At 42.6% G+C, this 21,263-nt stretch overlaps 1 protein-coding gene across 3 annotated transcripts in view; it reads right to left on the bottom strand.

The window, feature by feature from the left end:
- Positions 1-21,263, bottom strand: part of LOC133557251 (carbohydrate sulfotransferase 15-like) — a 142,156-nt gene that overhangs the window by 76,750 nt on the left and 44,143 nt on the right. The window contains exon 1 of one of the 3 annotated variants that reach the window (XM_061907583.1): positions 6,157-6,357. The exons of 1 other annotated variant lie outside the window; for it this stretch is intronic. The gene's annotated coding sequence lies outside the window, so the exon portion shown is untranslated. Of the gene's footprint in view, positions 1-5,389; positions 5,550-6,156; positions 6,358-21,263 lie in introns of those variants that run through there. One more of the 3 variants, XM_061907582.1, reaches the window with a different exon arrangement.

Here is a 21,263-nt window from a genome sequence, read left to right as displayed (position 1 = left end):
GCTCTCAATTTACCGGTCGATCTACGTTCCCATCCTCACCTATGGTCATGAGCTTTGGGTCATGACCGAAAGGATAAGATCACGGGTACAAGCGGCCGAAATTAGTTTCCTCCACCGGGTGGCGGGTCTCTCCCTTAGAGATAGGGTGAGAAGCTCTGCCATCCGGGAGGAACTCAAAGTAAAGCCGCTGCTCCTCCACATCGAGAGGAGCCAGATGAGGTGGTTCGGGCATCTGGTCAGGATGCCACCCGAACGCCTCCCTAGGGAGGTGTTTAGGGAACGTCCAACCGGTAGGAGGCCACGGGGAAGACCCAGGACACGTTGGGAAGACTATGTCTCCCGGCGGGCCTGGGAACGCCTCGGGATCCCCCGGGAAGAGCTAGACGAAGTGGCCGGAGATAGGGAAGTCTGGGCTTCCCTGCTTAGGCTGCTGCCCCCGCGACCCGACCTCGGATAAGCGGAAGATGATGGATGGATGGATGGTCTTCACTTGTTTGAATGAATTCATTTTTTTTTTTTTTTACTTTGCTTCCTATAACTTTCAGAATGACAATTTTAGAGAAAAAATACAACCTTAAAAAGGATTTTCGGATTTTTAAACACTCTTTCATCTCCGTAATATCGCTAAAATTCGCTCCATTCTGTCCACTAAAGACGCCGAGATCATTATCCATGCGTTTGTTACGTCTCGTCTCGACTACTGTAACGTATTATTTTCGGGTCTCCCCATGTCTAGCATTAAAAGATTACAGTTGGTACAAAATGCGGCTGCTAGACTTTTGACAAGAACAAGAAAGTTTGATCACATTACGCCTGTACTGGCTCACCTGCACTGGCTTCCTGTGCACTTAAGATGTGACTTTAAGGTTTTACTACTTACCTATAAAATACTACACGGTCTAGCTCCATCCTATCTTGCCGATTGTATTGTACCATATGTCCCGGCAAGAAATCTGCGTTCAAAGGACTCCGGCTTATTAGTGATTCCCAAAGCCCAAAAAAAGTATGCGGGCTATAGAGCTTTTTCATTTCAGGCTCCAGTACTCTGGAATGCCCTCCCGGTAAAAGTTCGAGATGCCACCTCAGTAGAAGCATTTAAGTCTCACCTTAAAACTCATTTGTATACTTTAGCCTTTAAATAGACTCCCTTTTTAGACCAGTTGATCTGCTGTTTCTTTTCTTTTTCTTCTATGTCCCACTCTCCCGTGTGGAGGGGGTCCGGTCCGATCCGGTGGCCATGTACTGCTTGCCTGTGTATCGGCTGGGGACATCTCTGCGCTGCTGATCCGCCTCCGCTTGGGATGGTTTCCTGCTGGCTCCGCTGTGAACGGGACTCTCGCTGCTGTGTTGGATCCGCTTTGGACTGGACTCTCGCGACTGTGTTGGATCCATTGTGGATTGAACTTTCACAGTATCATGTTAGACCCGCTCGACATCCATTGCTTTCCTCCTCTCCAAGGTTCTCATAGTCATCATTGTCACCGACGTCCCACTGGGTGTGAGTTTTCCTTGCCCTTATGTGGGCCTACCGAGGATGTCGTAGTGGTTTGTGCAGCCCTTTGAGACATTAGTGATTTAGGGCTATATAAGTAAACATTGATTGATTGATATACCGTTTTACCTTTTAAATTCCTTCCTCTTCTTTCCTGACAATTTAAATCAATGTTCAAGTGAATTAATTTTATTCATTGTAAAGAATAATAAATACTGTGGTGGGTGTGGCCTGCGCGCCTGCGGGGAAGCGGGGTGTGGCAGGGCCGGCTTCGAGGTTGGCGACAGGTGAGTGGATGACACAGCTGAAAGTGTTCATCTAATCACCTGTCGTTCTTATATTGTCGAACTTGGAAGCTTGTCATGTCAGTCCTTGGTGGTCCCGAGAACCCGGAAGCAGCAGACTTCCACAAATACATTTTAATTTAATTCTTCACTTTATTTTCAGTTTTTTAGACGAATAATATTTGTGAAATATTTCTTCAAACTTATGATTAAAATTCAAAAAAACTATTCCGGCAAATCTAGAAAATCTTTAGAATCAAATTTAAATCTTATTTCAAAGTCTTTTGAATTTCTTTTACAATTTTTGTTCTGGAAAATCTAGAAGAAATAATGATTAGTCTTTGTTAGAAATTGGTCCAATTTGTTATATATTCTAACAAAGTGCAGATTGGATTTCAACCTATTTAAAACATGTCATCAAAATTCTAAATTTAATCTTAATCAGGAAAAATTACTAATGATGTTCCATTAATTCTTTTTTTAACTTTTTCAAAAAGATTCGAATTAGCTAGTGTTTCTATTCTTTTTTTCGGGTGAATTTTGAGTTTTAAAGAGTCAAAAATTGAAGATAATGTCAGACGTATTTGTTGTTGACGAACCCCAAGACGCAGAGACGGAGGCAGGCATAGAATATGAAAACAGGATTTAATTAAAACTAAACAAGAACAAACAAAAAGCACGCACGTGGGCGGGATAACAAACTAAGGGAGCTAGCACTGGAAGCTAGAAAACAAAAAGGAACTTTAGCATGGAAGATAGTGGATAGCAAACAGAAAAACTGGAAATAACTAATGCTAACGGAAACAGCTTACCGCTACGACGACCAGGACAAAATGTAGCATGACAGGTAGTAGCTGTAACAAAACGACACGACAGGTAGCACGAAGTGAAGTGAATTATATTTATATAGCGCTTTTCTCTAGTGACTCAAAACGCTTTACATAGTGAAACCCAATTTCTAAGTTACATTTAAACCAGTGTGGGTGGCACTGGGAGCAGGTGGGTAAAGTGTCTTGCCCAAGGGCACAACGGCAGTGACTAGGATGGCGGAAGCGGGAATCAAACCTGCAAGCCTCAAGTTGCCGCTCTACCAACCGTGCTATGCCGCCCCGACAAGAGTGATATGTGGCAACGACAATACAATGATCAAGCAACTGACAAAAGACAAAGCAGGTACAAATTGGAGCGGGCTGATTGTCGACAGGTGTGGCCAGGAGGAACACAGCACTCAGGGAACAAGACAGGAAGCTGACAAAATAAGAGCACTAGACCGGAACTAAAGACAGAGGAAACAGACAAATGCAGAGGAAAAAAAATAAAACATAGACAAACTGTCAGGGGAAAGCCTGACAGATAAACTATGTTCCAAGATTAAATTTTCATTTTTTTCCTGTTTTCTCCGCTTTTAAACCGTTGAATTAAGTGATTTTTCTTCATCATTTATTCTCTACAAAAAAACCTTCCGTAAAAGGAAAATAAATGTACGACGGAATGACAGACATAAAAATCTATTTTTATATATATATATATATATATATATATTTATTTATTAAAAGGTAAATTTGTAACGCCGGTTCGGCATCGTGGTACCGGGTTCGATTCCCTCGAGGATGCGTCAAACGAAGAACACAACAAAAAGGTAAGATCTAACAAATTTATTAACAAAAAGTGAGCTCTGAACAAAAACACTGGAGCTAATAAAACGGGAAACAAAAGACGCTAGCGTGAAAGCTAGGGAATATAAAGAACTAAGATTTGGCACGATGGCACAAAAAATGAAAACAAAGATGATTAGCATGTGAGCTAAAGATGACAACAAAGCGGCTTAGCTAATGAGCTAGCGAGAAAAACATACCTGACGTTACCTGTTGCATGTGAGCAAATTAGAGTCCCAGAAAAAAATAAACAGAAGAGGCTGGCTTATAAAGGGAAGGTAATTAGCAGTGAACAGGTGTGCAGGAACTAATAAGTAACCATGGTGATGGACTAAACGGGAAATAAACGGATCAGACGGAGAATGAGAACAGAGATGGAAAAATAAACAATAATATTTGAAGATCCGAGTCACGGATCGCAACAAAATTGAGAAAATTGGCGATTTCTGGCAATTTATTTAAGTGTGTATCAAACTGGTAGCCCTTCGCATTAATCAGTACCCAAGAAGTAGCTCTTGGTTTCAAAAAGGTTGCTGACCCCTGTGTTAGAGCCTTATTCCAAAAATGTGTGTCCTCAAAATTCTAGAAATGAAAATGGGATTTTTATTTTATTTCATGTAAACAATCATTTACAGATTGCTCAATACTTTGTTGAAGAAATGATAGCCTCACGTCTTTTTGAATATAATGATTGTAGCTGAGATAGGCGCCAGCGCCCCCCGCGACCCCAAAAAAGGAATAAGCGGTAGAAAATGGATGGATGGATGCCACAAGCTCGGCACACCTACATATGGGCAGTGTTGCCCTTTTCCTCTCGAGCTCCGTCAGGTTGAACGTGAAGTGTCAGTTTTGGTCCAGGATGCCTCTGTAAATTTCTGCATTCGTCTTTTCAAATTTTTACCCGTCCCGGAATATCCGTAAAAAAAAAGCTTTAAAGTCCTCGATTTTCGCTATTTGCCTAAGCCACTGTCCATTTCCCTGTGACGTCACCTAGCGATTTCAATACAAACAATGGCGAATAGCACAGAAAGATATAGCGACATTAGCTCGGATTCAGACTCGGATTTCAGCGGCTTAAGCGATTCAACAGATTACGCATGTATCGAAACGGATGGTTGGAGTATGGAGGCAGATAGCGAAAACGAAATTGAAGAAGAAACTGAAGCTATTGAGCGAATAGCTATTGACGCTATTCGGCCATGCATGTCTGTCTTAGCATCGTCCGGTAAAATGTGCAGACCAACCGATCAGGACTTTCGCATTGACACTGGATCAACTTAAATCCGTCGATTGGTAAGTGTTTGTTTTTAGACCAGTTGATCTGCCGTTTCTTTTCTTTTTCTTCTATGTCCCACTCTCCCTTGTGGAGGGGGTCCGGTCCGATCCGGTCCGATCCGGTGGCCATGTACTGCTTGCCTGTGTATCGGCTGGGGACATCTCTGCGCTGCTGATCCGCCTCCGCTTGGGATGGTTTCCTGCTGGCTCCGCTATGAACGGGACTCTCGCTGCTGTGTTGGATCCGCTTTGGACTGGACTCTCGCGACTGTGTTGGATCCATTGTGGATTGAACTTTCACAGTATCATGTTAGACCCGCTCGACATCCATTGCTTTCCTCCTCTCCAAGGTTCTCATAGTCATCATTGTCACCGACGTCCCACTGGGTCATTATTGTCACCGATGTCCCACTGGGTGTGAGTTTTCTTTGCCCTTATGTGGGCCTACCGAGGATGTCGTAGTGGTTTGTGCAGCCCTTTGAGACACTAGTGATTTAGGGCTATATAAGTAAACATTGATTGATTGATTGAAATGTGGGTGGAAGGAAACGCTTGATGTAAATATAGTATCAAATGTACATACAGGTAGCCTAAATAGCATGTGAGCATCGATTAGCTGGCAGTCATGCCGCGACCAAATATGTCTGATTAGCACATAAGTCAATAAAATCAACAAAACTCACCGGTCCAAGAAACCGGTGGTCTCTCTGTGGGGAGAAGAGAACCTTCTAGAAAGACAACCATCTCAGCAGCAAACCACTAATCATGCCTGTGTGGTAGAGTGACCCCGACAGAAGTCATTTCTGAGTCAAAAGTTTGCCAAAATGAATCTGAATGACTCTCAGACCATGAGAAACAAGAATATCTGGTCCGACGAGACAAAGATTGAACCAGTCATCGTGTTTGGAGGAAACCAGGCAGCGCTTATCACCAGGCCAACACCATTCCTACAGTGAAGCATAGTGGTGGCAGCATCATGGTGTGGGGAAGGTTTTAAGCGTCAGGAACTGGAGACAAGTCAGGATATGTCATGTCTTGTGATCATGTTTTGTTTGGTTATGTTCTGTTTTGCTTAAGACTCCATTGTTTCCTGTTTTTACCAAGACTACCCATTCGTTTTCACCTGTCCTCATGTCACGCACCTGTCTCACGTTTTGCACTCGCACACCTGTCACTCATCATGTCAATATTACTTAAGCTTCCATTTGCCAGGCAGTCTTTCTGGCGACATCGCTCTGCTTCATGTCATGTTTCATAATCCACGCTTGCCCTGTTCAAGTCATCGCAAGTTAAATTTGTTTATTATTGCCACAGTTAGTGTCTTTTGTTTATTGTCCATAGGTCTGCCTTTGTGCTAGTTTTTGTTTTTATAGCCAAGTTTTGTACTTCCGCCCTTGTGCGCGCCTTTTGTTTATTCCTTTTATTAGTGTTAAAATAAAGATGTCATTACCTTCACGCCACCTACGGTCCAAGTTCAGTTGCGGGAAAACAACCACCCCGTAGTCCACGTCCTGACAGGATAGAGGGAAATATGAGTGCAGCAAAGTACGGAGACATCCGACCTGAGGAAGCTTGCCAGGTGCTACAAAGAGGAATGGGTGAAACTGCCCAAAGATAGATGTGTCCCGTAGCTCTCACTTCGATTGTAATGAAATGTTTTGAAACATTTGTTGTGTCACTGCTCATGAAGGATGTCAGGCTAAATTTAGATTGTGTGCCAGTTTACGTACAAGCAGGAATGCAGTACTGATGATGCAATCCTTTGCACCTTGCACTTTATCTCCAAGCACCTTGTGAACAAAAAAGCTTATGCTAGAATTTTATTTGTTGATTCCAGCTCAGCTTTTAATACTCTTGGAGAAGCTCAAACACATGGGTGTAAACTCCACCTTGATCAAATGGTCCCACTCTTTTTTAAAGGGGAACATTATCACAATTTCGGAAGGGTTAAAACCAATAAAAATCAGTTCCCAGTGTCTTATTTTATCTTTCGAAGTTTTTTTCAAAATTTTACCTGTCCCGGAATATCCCTAAAAAAAGCTTTAAAGTGCTTGATTTTCGCTATTTGCCTAAGCCACTGTCCATTTCCCTGTGACGTCACATAGCGATTCCAATACAAACAATGGCGAATAGCACAGAAAGATATAGCGACATTAGCTCGGACTCAGACTCGGATTTCAGCGGCTTAAGCGATTCAACAGATTACGCACGTATTGAAACAGATGGCTGGAGTATGGAGGCAGATAGCGAAAACGAAATTGAAGAAGAAACTGAAGCTATTGAGCGAATAGCTATTGACGCTATTCGGCCATGCATGTCTGTCTTAGCATCGTCCGGTAAAATGTGCAGACCAACCGATCAGGACTTTCGCAATGACTCTGGATCAACTTAAATCCGTCGATTGGTAAGTGTTTGTTTCGCATTAAATGTGGGTGGAAGGAAACGCTGGATGTAAATATAGTTTAAAATGTACATACAGCATGTTAGCATCGATTAGCTGGCAGTCATGCCGCGACCAAATATGTCTGATTAGCACGTAAGTCAATAAAATCAACAAAACTCAACTTTGTGATTTCGTTGACTTTATCGTTGGGAATGCATCTGCTTTGAGTGTCGCAGGATATCCAGACATTCTTGCCATCTCTGTCGTAGCATCGCCGGTAAAAACCAAACGAGGGACTTTCGCATCTCTTGACACTGGAGCGACTTAAATCCGTCGACTAGTATTTGTTTGTTTGGCATTAAATGTGGATGGAGGGAAAGGCTGAATGTAAATATAGCTACAAATGAGGCATAATGCTGCAATATCAATCAATCAATCAATGTTTACTTATATAGCCCTAAATCACTAGTGTCTCAAAGGGCTGCACAAACCACTACGACATCCTCGGTAGGCCCACATAAGGGCAAGGAAAACTCACACCCAGTGGGACATCGGTGACAATAATGACCCAGGGGGACGTCGGTGACAATGATGACTATGAGAACCTTGGAGAGGAGGAAAGCAATGGATGTCGAGCGGGTCTAACATGATACTGTGAAAGTTCAATCCATAATGGATCCAACACAGTCGCGAGAGTCCAGTCCAAAGCGGATCCAACACAGCAGCGAGAGTCCCGTTCACAGCGGAGCCAGCAGGAAACCATCCCAAGCGGAGGCGGATCAGCAGCGCAGAGATGTCCCCAGCCGATACACAGGCGAGCAGTACATGGCCACCGGATCGGACCGGACCCCCTCCACAAGGGAGAGTGCGACATAGAAGAAAAAGAAAAGAAACGGCAGATCAACTGGTCTAAAAAGGGAGTCTATTTAAAGGCTAGAGTATACAAATGAGTTTTAAGGTGAGACTTAAATGCTTCTACTGAGGTGGCATCTCGAACTGTTACCGGGAGGGCATTCCAGAGTACTGGAGCCCGAACGGAAAACCCTCTATAGCCCGCAGACTTTTTTTGGGCTTTGGGAATCACTAATAAGCCGGAGTCCTTTGAATGCAGATTTCTTGCCGGGACATATGGTACAATACAATCGGCAAGATAGGATGGAGCTAGACCGTGTAGTATTTTATACGTAAGTAGTAAAACCTTAAAGTCACATCTTAAGTGCACAGGAAGCCAGTGCAGGTGAGCCAGTACAGGCGTAATGTGATCAAACTTTCTTGTTCTTGACAAAAGTCTAGCAGCCGCATTTTGTACCAACTGTAATCTTTTAATGCTAGACATGGGGAGACCCGAAAATAATACGTTACAGTAATCGAGGCGAGACGTAACAAACGCATGGATAATGATCTCAGCGTCTTTAGTGGACAGAATGGAGCGAATTTTTGCGATATTACGGAGATGAAAGAAGGCCGTTTTAGTAACGCTTTTAATGTGTGCCTCAAAGGAGAGAGTTGGGTCGAATATAATACCCAGATTCTTTACCGTGTCGCCTTGTTTAATTGTTTGGTTGTCAAATGTTAGAGTTGTATTATTAAATAGAGTTCGGTGTCTAGCAGGACCGATAATCAGCATTTCCGTTTTTTTGGCGTTGAGTTGCAAAAAGTTAGCGGACATCCATTGTTTAATTTCATTAAGACACGCCTCCAGCTGACTACAATCCGGCGTGTTGGTCAGCTTTAGGGGCATGTAGAGTTGGGTGTCATCAGCATAACAGTGAAAGCTAACACCGTATTTGCGTATGATGTCACCTAGCGGCAGCATGTAGATGCTGAAGATATCTAGGATTTCACCTGTCCGTCATTCCTAACAGGCGTAACCTGAGTCCACTTATCAGCAGCCAGGCTCACACCCGTCGGGATCCCGTGACAGGAATCTCCAAGGTTGCTGTGTGCGCGTCGCAGGAGAGTTCCCTGGTCCGCCTCCCATCGTATGCGTAACGCGGGTCTGCTGATTGCAATCGCGCCCGCTCCTACTAAGGGCTCGTAACCAGTTCCTCCTCCTACAGTGGGCACACGCCGGTTTTGCGCCTACCCGTCGTCCTCTCACGCGTAACACGGGTCTGACTGTCGGCAGTCGTGCCCGCACATGTTCGGGTCCGTAATAGGCATCACCATGTTCGCTGTGAACACTTCGCACTTGGGGCTTACCTGCCCGCCATCCACCGTAGGCGCAACACAGATCCACTAGGATATTTGTGCCCGCGCCCACCAAGGACTCGTAACAGGGGTCACCCCACATGCAGTGGGCTCACGCCGGGGTTGCCAGTCCGCCTCCCCACACGAGGGCCCATCACTGTGCCCACCATGCACCCGCCAGGGCTCGTAACAGGGTTCCCCAGGTTCCTTGGACGTCTTTATATCGTGCGTTTAATTCACTGCTCATTAAGGGCAGTGGTATTTCACTTGCGACGCCCTGGGGCCCCCCACTTATTCTACACCCCTCATGTCTCTTCACAATTGCAGACTAGAGTCAAGCTCAACAGGGTCTTCTTTCCCCGCTGATTCTGCCAAGCCCGTTCCCTTGGCTGTGGTTTCGCTAGATAGTGGCTAGGGACAGTGGGAATCTCATTCAACCATTCATGCGCGTCACTAATTAGATGACGAGGCGTTTGGCTACCTTAAGAGAGTCATAGTTACTCCCGCCGTTTACCCGCGCGTCAATGAATTTCTTCACTTTGACATTCAGAGCACTGGGCAGAAATCACATCGAGTCAACACCCATCGCGGGCCATCGCGATGCTTTGTTTTAATTAAACAGTCGGATTCCCCTGGTCCCCACCAGTTCTAAGTCAGCTGCTAGGCGCCAGCCGAGGCCACCCGGCAGGACGCCTCGCCGGGGTCCAGAGCCGAGGCCCTTTCACCCGAGAGGGCCCCACCGGGAGCCGTAGCTGAGGTGATCCGCGAGAAGGGCCCGACGCACGTCCAGGGTCACCACGGCACCCGCCGCGCCGACACCCCGCCTGACCCGCCTTCCCCGCGGCTGGCGACACGCGCCCGGCACCGGCGGCACGGCCGCACTGGGCGGTAGATCGACCGAGGCCACCGGCGCGGATGCGCCGCACGCAACCGCAGGTCCAAACAGGAGGCGGGGACGGGCGGCGAGGCGACGGCTCCCCCAGCCGCGGAACGTCCCCAGCCCCGCTTCGCACCCCAGCCCGACCGACCCAGCCCTTAGAGCCAATCCTTGTCCCGAAGTTACGGATCTGTCATGCCGAATTCCCTTACCCGCCTTGTTCTAACATGCCAGAGGCTGTTCGCCTTGGAGACCTGCTGCGGATACGGGTACCGCCTGGCGCGAGATTTACACCTTCTCCCCCGGATTTTCAAGGGCCGGCGAGAGCTCACCGGACCTCGCCGCAACCGCGACGCTTTCCCGGCCAGAGTTTGACACCCATGTCCTAAGCCTTCTACACAAGGACCCCTCTGTGTACCAAGACGAGACAGACCTATTTATTAGGTGGTGTGATACCAACCATCTTATTCTAAATGTGACCAAGACAGGAAATGGTTTTGGATCCGAGGAATGTGACTGACCATGAGCCAGTGCTCATCAAAAATCAAGAAATCACCCAGGTATCCTTATATAAATATTTAGGGGTTCATATTGATAATCTTCTCTGCTGGAAGACACATATTGACAAACTGTGCAATAGACTGCAACAGAGGCTATATTTTTTGCGAAGATTAAGATTGTACGGCGTAAGCAGCCACATCATGATGAAAGCGCTATATAAATATAATTCACTTCAATTTTCTACCGTGCCATTGTAGAGAGCATCAGTTACTAAAACGGCCTTCTTTCATTTCCGTAATATCGCTAAAATTCGCTCCATTCTGTCCACTAAAGACGCTGAGATCATTATCCATGCGTTTGTTACGTCTCGTCTCGACTACTGTAACGTATTATTTTCGGGTCTCCCCATGTCTAGCATTAAAAGATTACAGTTGGTACAAAATGCGGCTGCTAGACTTTTGACAAGAACAAGAAAGTTTGATCACATTACACCTGTACTGGCTCACCTGCACTGGCTTCCTGTGCACTTAAGATGTGACTTTAAGGTTTTACTACTTACGTATAAAATACTACACGGTCTAGCTCCATCCTATCTTGCCGATTGTATTGTACCATATGTCCCGGCAAGAAATCTGCGTTCAAAGGACTCCGGCTTATTAGTGATTCCCAAAGCCCAAAAAAAGTCTGCGGGCTATAGAGCGTTTTCCGTTCGGGCTCCAGTACTCTGGAATGCCCTCCCGGTAACAGTTCGAGATGCCACCTCAGTAGAAGCATTTAAGTCTCACCTTAAAACTCATTTGTATACTCTAGCCTTTAAATAGACTCCCTTTTTAGACCAGTTGATCTGCCGTTTCTTTTCTTTTTCCTCTATGTCCCACTCTCCCTTGTGGAGGGGGTCCGGTCCAATCCGGTGGCCATGTACTGCTTGCCTGTGTATCGGCTGGGGACATCTCTGCGCTGCTGATCCGCATCCGCTTGGGATGGTTTCCTGCTGGCTCCGCTGTGAACAGGACTCTCGCTGCTGTGTTGGATCCGCTTTGGACTGGACTCTCGCGACTGTGTTGGGTCCATTATGGATTGAACTTTCACAGTATCATGTTAGACCCGCTCGACATCCATTGCTTTCCTCCTCTCCAAGGTTCTCATAGTCATCATTGTCACCGACGCCCCACTGGGTGTGAGTTTTCCTTGCCCTTATGTGGGCCTACCGAGGATGTCGTAGTGGTTTGTGCAGCCCTTTGAGACACTAGTGATTTAGGGCTATATAAGTAAACATTGATTGATTGATTGATTGTTGTGTCCTTGGGCAAGACACTTTACCCACCTGCTCCCAGTGCCACCCACACTGGTTTAAATGTAACTTAGATATTGGGTTTCACTATGTAAAGTGCTTTGAGTCACTAGAGAAAAGCGCTATATAAATATAATTCACTTCACTTCACATTCATATTTTCTTGAAGTATTATTCAATAAATAAAGGATTTTTGAATTGTTGCTATTTTTGGAATATTTTAAAAAAATCTCACGTACCCCTTGGCATACCTTCAAGTACCCCCAGGGGTACGCGTACCCCCCATTTGAGAACCACTGTCGTAGGGTGCCCAGAAAACATGCTTTCAGTTTCATACAGCTAAAATCTGACACAAAGCCTCAACTCTGACCATGATCAAATTCGGACAGAATTTTTTTTTCTTCCAAGTATTTTATCTGCACTTTTTACTTGTAACTCAATTAATTAATAGTACATTTTTACTGAACTACCCTAAGCTGTGCTCTACGAACTGGCCTAACACGCACACCCGAGAAGACATCGATCGACCAAAACCCCAGCAGGAAGTCATCATTGTACGCTCAGACAAGTACAGTGAGAACATGATGTCCTACTTCCTTACCAATGCAAGTGGACTAATTGCTCTGCAAGCCGACGGGGCCCTGAAGTGACCCCCTTTTTTTTTTTTGTTTTGTTTCCACTGGAAGAAAAGTGCTCCAGATTTACAACAAAGAAACGGAAGCACATTTTTAACTTGGCGACAGCCTCCAAAAGCAACAGGCGTGTCCACATTAGAGCTTACAATTATAACAGTTAGTCAACACTGCATGACTGGAGACATCATGGGATGGTAAGTACTCATCAAAAGCGAGTAATTGCTGCGGATGATGACCAGTGCTGACATGTGACGAGCTCGTCACCATGCAAAAAGACTCCCGTGAAGATAAACGCACGGAAATGACGAGCGATTCCTCAAAGAACCAAACATAGGTTACCCTTTTAAAAGTGCTAAATCAGCATTTCCAAGGTTGAATGCAGCCTACTGAAAGCCACTACTACCGACCACGCAGTCTGATAGTTTATACATCAATGATGAAATATTAACATTGCAACACATGCCAATACGGCCTTTTTAGTTTACTAAATTGCAATTTTAAATTTCCCGCGAATTATCCTGCTGAAAAGGTCGCGATATGATGACGCGTGCGCCTGGCGTCACGGATTGTAGCGGACGTTTTTGTCCCAGCACCGATCCCAGCTATAAGTCGTCTGCTTTAATCGCATAATTACAGAGTATTCTGGACATCTGTGTTGCTGAATCTTTTGCAATTTGTTCAAATAATAATGGAGACGTCAAAGAAGAAAGATGTAGGTGGGAAGCGGTGTATTGCGGCCGCCTTTAGAATAGAATAGAATAGAAAGTACTTTATTGATCCCTGGGGGAAATTCAGCACCACAGTTCGCTCACAATAAACAATAATAATAATAAATAATATATAAATAAATAAATAAATAAATGGGTTGTACTTGTATAGCGCTTTTCTACCTTCAAGGTACTCAAAGCGCTTTGACACTACTTCCACATTTACCCATTCACACACACATTCACACACTGATGGAGGGAGCTGCCATGCAAGGCGCCAACCAGCACCCATCAGGAGCAAGGGTGAAGTGTCTTGCTCAGGACACAACGGACGTGACGAGGTTGGTACTAGGTGGGGATTGAATAATATAAATATATTCTACATATATTCTACATTTAAGTGCAGTCAAGAAAGTACATATGCATTACACAGTCTGATGGCTGTCGGTATGAAGGACCTCCTGTGTCGTTCCGTGTTACATTTTGCATTTGCATTTAGCAACACAAACACAGCCCGGTGTTTCCTTGTTTACATACCCGAAAGATGACGGTGAAGCTTTAGTAGAAGCATTTAAGTCTCACCTTAAAACTCATTTGTATACTCTAGCCTTTAAATAGACTCCCTTTTTAGACCAGTTGATCTGCCGTTTCTTTTCTTTTTCTTCTATGTCCCACTCTCCCTTGTGGAGGGGGTCCGGTCCGATCCGGTGGCCATGTACTGCTTGCCTGTGTATCGGCTGGGGACATCTCTGCGCTGCTGATCCGCCTCCGCTTGGGATGGTTTCCTGCTGGCTCCGCTGTGAACGGGACTCTCGCTGCTGTGTTGGATCCGCTTTGGACTGGACTCTCGCGACTGTGTTGGATCCATTATGGATTGAACTTTCACAGTATCATGTTAGACCCGCTCGACATCCATTGCTTTCCTCCTCTCCAAGGTTCTCATAGTCATCATTGTCACCGACGTCCCACTGGGTGTGAGTTTTCCTTGCCCTTATGTGGGCCTACCGAGGATGTCGTAGTGGTTTTTGCAGCCCTTTGAGACACTAGTGATTTAGAGCTATATAAGTAAACATTGATTGATTGATTGATTGATTGAACAGAGCGGTCAAGCGAACATGGTTCCCATCCACATGTCAACCGGCAGGTTTTGGTGGGAAAATGGTGGTAAAAAGTTGGCTCTTACCATAGATATGAGCGGAGAGTTTGTGTCGTTCCTCCTGGAGCTGCGGAATCTCTTGCCTCCTCCCACCGGCCGCCCCCGACCGTCGGATGCTTACACCGTGGAGGAGGGAAAAAAAAAAAAAATCTCAGCACGGCTGCCTGCGCCTCGTCGAGAAACGTGGCTTCCCTCGGAGACACTGGCACTCACCACACCCGTGGCCACACCCTTCCGACTCTCAGGTTGTACAGGTACGACCATATAATCTCACTAAAACACTAGTAACACAATTAGCAGATAAGCGATTTTCCAGAATTATCTTAGTAAATGTGTCTAATAACATCTGAATCGCTCCCACTGCCCTCGTCTTTTTTTTTCTTCTAGTCCTTCACTCTCACTTTCCTCATCCACAAATCTTTCATCCACGCTCAAATTAATGGGGAAATCGTCGCTTTCTCTGTCCGAATCGCTCTTGGTGCTGGTGGCTATGATTATAAACAATGTGAGGATGTGAGGAACTCCACAACCTGTGACGTCACGCGCACATCATCTGCTACTTCCGGTACAGGCAAGGCTTTTTTATTAGCGACCAAAAGTTGAGAACTTTATCATCGATGTTCTCTACTAAATCCTTTCAGCAAAAATACGGCGATTTCGCGAAATTAACAAGTTTGACACATAGAATGGACCCGCTATCCCCGTTTAAATAAGAAAATCTCATTTCAGTAGGCCTTTAAGTTCTAAGTTCACATTGCAGGTTATGATCTTCAACATTGGCTTCGTCAACAGCGAACAAGCGGTTATATTTGTATAACGCTTTTCTACCTTCAAGGTACTCAAAGCACTTTGACACTATTTCCACATTCACACACACATTCACACACTGATGTCCATGCAAAGCTTTAACCACGACCCATCAGGAGCAAGGGTGAAGTGTCTTGCTCAGGGAACACAACGGACGGGACGAGGTTAGTAGAAGGTGGGAATTGAACCAGGAATCCTCAGGTTGCTGGCACTGAAACTCCCCCAACCGTGCCACGCTGTCCCCAATGTGTTTTAGCATCAAGCTAGCGCACTTTTTGGAAAAGCGGAGCCTTACTTTACTAACGTTGTAGCGTTTTTTTGAGTCGATTGCGGCGTTGGCATTGAAAATTGCAACATTACCTCAAGGTAGTTTGGCTGAGTACTGTTAGAATAATTATGTATATATTATCACACAACTCTTATGCTTAAGGGCCGTTGCTATGGTTATTATCAATTGTGCTGAAATTGTATATTTTTTTCTTTGTCTGCGCAAAGATGTCAATCCAAAAGATTGCAATCCAGTCTCGTATCAGTGTTTGTTTACAAAAATCGAGTACCGTGACGCAGACAGAGCAGAGACAAGGCGATATCAAAGTATCGACACATTTGCATTTTTGTATGTCGTCTGTCTATCTGTGTTGGCCCTGCGATGAGGTGGCGACTTGTCCAGGGTGTACACCGCCTTCCGCCCGATTGTAGCTGAGATAGGCACCACCGCCCCCCGCGACCCCAAAAGGAATAAGCGGTAGGAAATGGATATAATGATATATTGTGTCGAACTGGGGGTGTTGAGATCACCCCCGTCCCTCAGCGACAACTTCAGCGATGTAACCAAGGATCCCAAATAAATAGAGGAAGCACGTGGGCTGGACTTTTAGAACGTAGTTTGGAGTACAGCCCAAAACACGTCTCTCCTAAATTGAGCAAAATGTAACTCCGTCTCTGCATGATTCCTTGCTTCTTGTCTGTTCAATAGATGTCATCAGTGTTTGAACCTGACAATGCGCTCTCAGTGCTGCTGGAGTGGTTGCCAAGTACCACGGCACCGTTATGTTTTTGCGTAAATCAATGCCAGGTAGGACCGGCGGGATTCGGTCGGTGCCAATAAAACACGGCAAAATACTACCGTTCAATGACTGCTTTTAATCAATTAACGATTTATTATCTCATTAAAGGAGCAATATTTAATTTTGGGGTGTGCTTACTTTAGTAAAAATAAATACACAGACAAAAACAATAACACTGGCATGTCCGTGACTCGACCACACCAAAGTTCCACTTCATGGCTTTTTTTTTTAATCACGGACACTGAAAATACGTTTTTTCCCTGCCACAGAAAACAGGGAGTGGGTTTAAATTGAATTCCAGGAAGTAGCGCGAGAGCACGAGAACTAAAAACCAAAAATAGACAGACAGACAATAAAAATAAATAGAATTTTATGCAAGAGGTCATGTGACAATGAAGCTGCATTGCGATTGGCCGAGGAGAGCGCTTTGTATCCCTGACTGTAATGTTCTCATCCCAGTGTGGGAACTGGAGACTAAACATCACGCTAAACTACATCCACGATGAACACATGAGCCGTCGCTGTAGAATCCGTAAATTTACTGGGTTCATTCACCATGGCACGTAGTGAAAACTGTCAAAAAAGACAGAAAAAATAAACAATAAAGGGCTTGTTTGCTTTTAAACAAGACAATGCATAACTTAAAGGCCTACTGAAATGAGATTTCTATGTGTCATACTTGATCATTTCGCCATATTGCCATATTTTTACTGAAAAGATTTAGTAGAGAACATCCACGATAAAGTTCGCAACTTTTGGTCGCTAATAAAAAGGCCTTGCCTGTACCGGAAGTAGCAGACGATGTGCGCGTGACGTCACGGGTTGTGGAGCTCCTCACATCCTCACATTGTTTACAATCATGGCCACCAGCAGCAAGAGCAATTCGGACCGAGAAAGCGACGATTTCAACATGAATTTGAGCAAGGATGAAAGATTTGTGGATGAGGAAAGTTAGAGTGAAGCACTAAAAAAGAAAAGTTGACGGCTCCAGGCGACTGCAGTGTGAGTGATTTAGATGTTATTAGGCACATTTACTAGGAAAATCCCTTATCTGCTTATTGTGTTAATAGTGTTTTAGTGAGATTATAAAGTCATACCTGAAAGTCGGAGGGCTGCGGTGAACGCCAGTGTCTCTGAGAGAAGCCAATGGAGAAGCCAAGATCACAGCTGCCTTTTCGACAGCTGCAGGAGGAGGTCGCATAATCCACTCAAGTCTCCGGTAAGAGCCGACTGAATATCACAATTTTCCCGTCCAAACACTTGCTGGTTGACGTAGAGAAACATGTTAACTTGACCGCTCTGTGTTAAAGCTTCACAACAAACAAAGAAGCACCGGCTGTGTTTCGGTTGCTAAAGGCAGCTACAATCCACCGCTTTCCACCAACAGCATTCTTCTTTGACGTCTCAAATATTAATTGACCCCTCCGATTTTCAGGTACTATGTAATCTCACTAAAACACTAGTAACACAATAAGCAGATAAAGGATTTTCCAGAATTATCCTAGTAAATGTGTCTAATAACATCTGAATCGCTCTCACTTCCCTCGCCTTTTTTTTTCCTAGTCCTTCACTCTCACTATCCTAATCCACGAATCGTTCATCCTCGCTCAAATTAATGGGGAAATTGTCGCTTTCTCGGTCCGAATCGCTCTAGCTGCTGGTGGCCATGATTGTAAGCTGCTGGTGACTATGATTGTAAACAATGTGAGGATCTGAGGAGCTCTAAAACCCGTGACGTCACACGCACATCGTCTGCTACTTCCGGTACAGGCAAGGCTTTTTTATTAGCGACCAAAAGTTGCGAACTTTATGGTCGATGTTCTCTTCTAAATCCTTTCAGCAAAAATATGGCAATATCGTGAAATGATCAAGTATGAAAATCTCATTTCAGTAGACCTTTAACACAAGACCGACAAATCCATCCCGTAAGTAGTGGAGGTGCATTAATCAGTTGTTTGTGTACAGATATCAGTCATTATTTCATGAAAATACTTTATAAATTATGTTTAAAAACGTTGGTAAATAAAACGCTATGCTAATCGCATGTTATGCTAATTCAGACTGCATTAATGTATACTAGCTAGTTTTTAACAAAGTATGATAATGCTAGTCAGCTTTTAACATAAAGTACTTAATATATATAAGCTAGCTTTTAAAATAAGGTGCTAAATGTATATTACCTAGTTTTTAACATACGGTACTGAATGTATACTAACTTGCTTTTAACAAAGTACGAATGTATACTAGATAGCTTATTAAGCAAAAGTACTGAATATATACAAGCTAGCTTAATAATTAGTGCTGAATACATACGAACTAGCTTTTAAAGTAAGGTACAGAATGTATATTAGCTGGCTTTTAACATACGGTACTAAATGTATTCTAGGTAGCTTTTAGCAACGTGATGAATTTATATTAGCTAACTTTTAACATACAGTACTGAATGTATACTAGCTAGTTTTTAACATAAATTACTGAATTTAAACTAGCTAGCTTTTAACAAACTAGTTAGCTTTTAACCTAAAGTACTGAATATATACAAGCTAGCTGAATATATATTTCTAAATACATACTAGCTAGCTTGTAAAGTAAGGTACTAAATGTGTACTAGCTACTTTTTAACAAAGTATGAATATATCCTAGTTAGCTTTTAACCTGAAATACTAAATATATAGAAGCTAACTTAACATACAGTACTGAATACATACGAGCTAGCTTTTAAAGTAAGGTACTAAAATGTATATTAGCTAACTTTTAACATACGGTACTAAATGTATTCTAGGTAGCTTTTAGCAACGTGATGAATGTATATTAGCTACCTTTCAATATACAGTGGTGAATGTATACTAGCTAGCTTTTAACATAAATTACTGAATGTAAACTTGCTAGCTTTTAACAAACTAGTTAGCTTTTAACCTAAAGTACTGAATATATACGAGCTAGCCAAATATATATTTCTGAATACATACTAGCTAGCTTGTAAAGTAAGGTACTATATGTATACTGGCTACTTTTTAACAAAGTATGAATGTATCCTAGTTAGCTTTTAACCTGAAATACTAAATATATAGAAGCTAACTTAACATACAGTACTGAATACATACGAGCTAGCTTTTAAAGTAAGGTACAGAATGTATATTAGTTGGCTTTTAACATACGGTTCTAAATGTATTCTAGGTAGCTTTTAGCAACGTGATGAATGTATATTAGCTAACTTTTAACATACAGTACTGAATGTATACTAGCTAGCTTTTAACATAAATTACTGAATGTAAACTAGCTAACTTTTAACAAACTAGTTAGCTTTTAACCTTAAGTACTGAATATATACAAGCTAGCTGAATATATATTTCTGAATACATACTAGCTAGCTTGTAGAGTAAGGTACTAAATGTATACTAGCTACTTTTTAACAAAGTATGAATGTATCCTAGTTAGCTTTTAACCTGAAATACTAAATATATAGAAGCTAACTTAACATACAGTACTGAATACATACGAGCTAGCTTTTAAAGTAAGGTACTAAAATGTATATTAGCTAGCTTTTAACATACGGTACTAAATGTATTCTAGGTAGCTTTTAGCAACGTGATGAATGTATATTAGCTACCTTTTAACATACAGTAGTGAATGTATACTAGCTAGCTTTTAACATAAATTACTGAATGTAAACTAGCTATCTTTTGACAAACTAGTTAGCTTTTAACCTAAAGTACTGAATATATACGAGCTAGCCAAATATATATTTCTGAATACATACTAGCTAGCTTTTAAAGTAAGGTACTAAAATGTATATTAGCTGGCTTTTAACATACGGTACTAAATGTATTCTAGGTAGCTTTTAACAACGTGATGAATGTATATCAGCTAACTTTTAACATACAGTACTGAATACATATGAGCTAGCTTTTAAAGTAAGGTACTAAAATGTATATTAGCTGGCTTTTAACATACGGTACTAAATGTATTCTAGGTAGCTTTTAGCAACGTGATGAATGTATATTAGCTAACTTTTACCATACAGTACTGAATGTATACTAGGTAGATTTTAACATAAATTACTGAATGTAAACTAGCTAGCTTTTAACAAACTAGTTAGCTTTTAACCTAAAGTACTGAATATATACAAGCTAGCTAAATATATATTTCTGAATACATACTAGCTAGCTTGTAAAGTGAGGTACTAAATGTATACTGGCTACTTTTTAACAAAGTATGAATGTATACTAGTTAGCTTTTAACCTGAAATACTAAATATATAGAAGCTAACTTAACATACAGTACTGAATACATACGAGGTAGCTTTTAAAGTAAGGTACTAAAATGTATATTAGCTGGCTTTTAACATACGGTACTAAATGTATTCTAGGTAGCTTTTAGCAACGTGATGAATGTATATTAGCTACCTTTTAACATACAGTAGTGAATGTATACTAGCTAGCTTTTAACATAAATTACTGAATGTAAACTAGCTATCTTTTGACAAACTAGTTAGCTTTTAACCTAAAGTACTGAATATATACGAGCTAGCCAAATATATATTTCTGAATACATACTAGCTAGCTTTTAAAGTAAGGTACTAAAATGTATATTAGCTGGCTTTTAACATACGGTACTAAATGTATTCTAGGTAGCTTTTAACAACGTGATGAATGTATATCAGCTAACTTTTAACATACAGTACTGAATGTATACTAGCTAGCTTTTAACATAAATTACTGAATGTAAACTAGCTAGCTTTTAACAAATTAGTTAGCTTTTAACCTAAAGTACTGAATATATACAAGCTAGCCGAATATATATTTCTGAATACATACTAGCTAGCTTGTAAAGTAAGGTACTATATGTATACTGGCTACTTTTTAACAAAGTATGAATATATCCTAGTTAGCTTTTAACCTGAAATACTAAATATATAGAAGCTAACTTAACATACAGTACTG

The sequence above is a fragment of the Nerophis ophidion genome, linkage group LG08 (genome assembly GCF_033978795.1).
Source record: "Nerophis ophidion isolate RoL-2023_Sa linkage group LG08, RoL_Noph_v1.0, whole genome shotgun sequence".
Lineage (NCBI taxonomy): Eukaryota > Metazoa > Chordata > Actinopteri > Syngnathiformes > Syngnathidae > Nerophis > Nerophis ophidion.
Note: the sequence above shows the minus strand (reverse complement) of the source record. Positions and strands in the feature narration are given on the sequence as shown.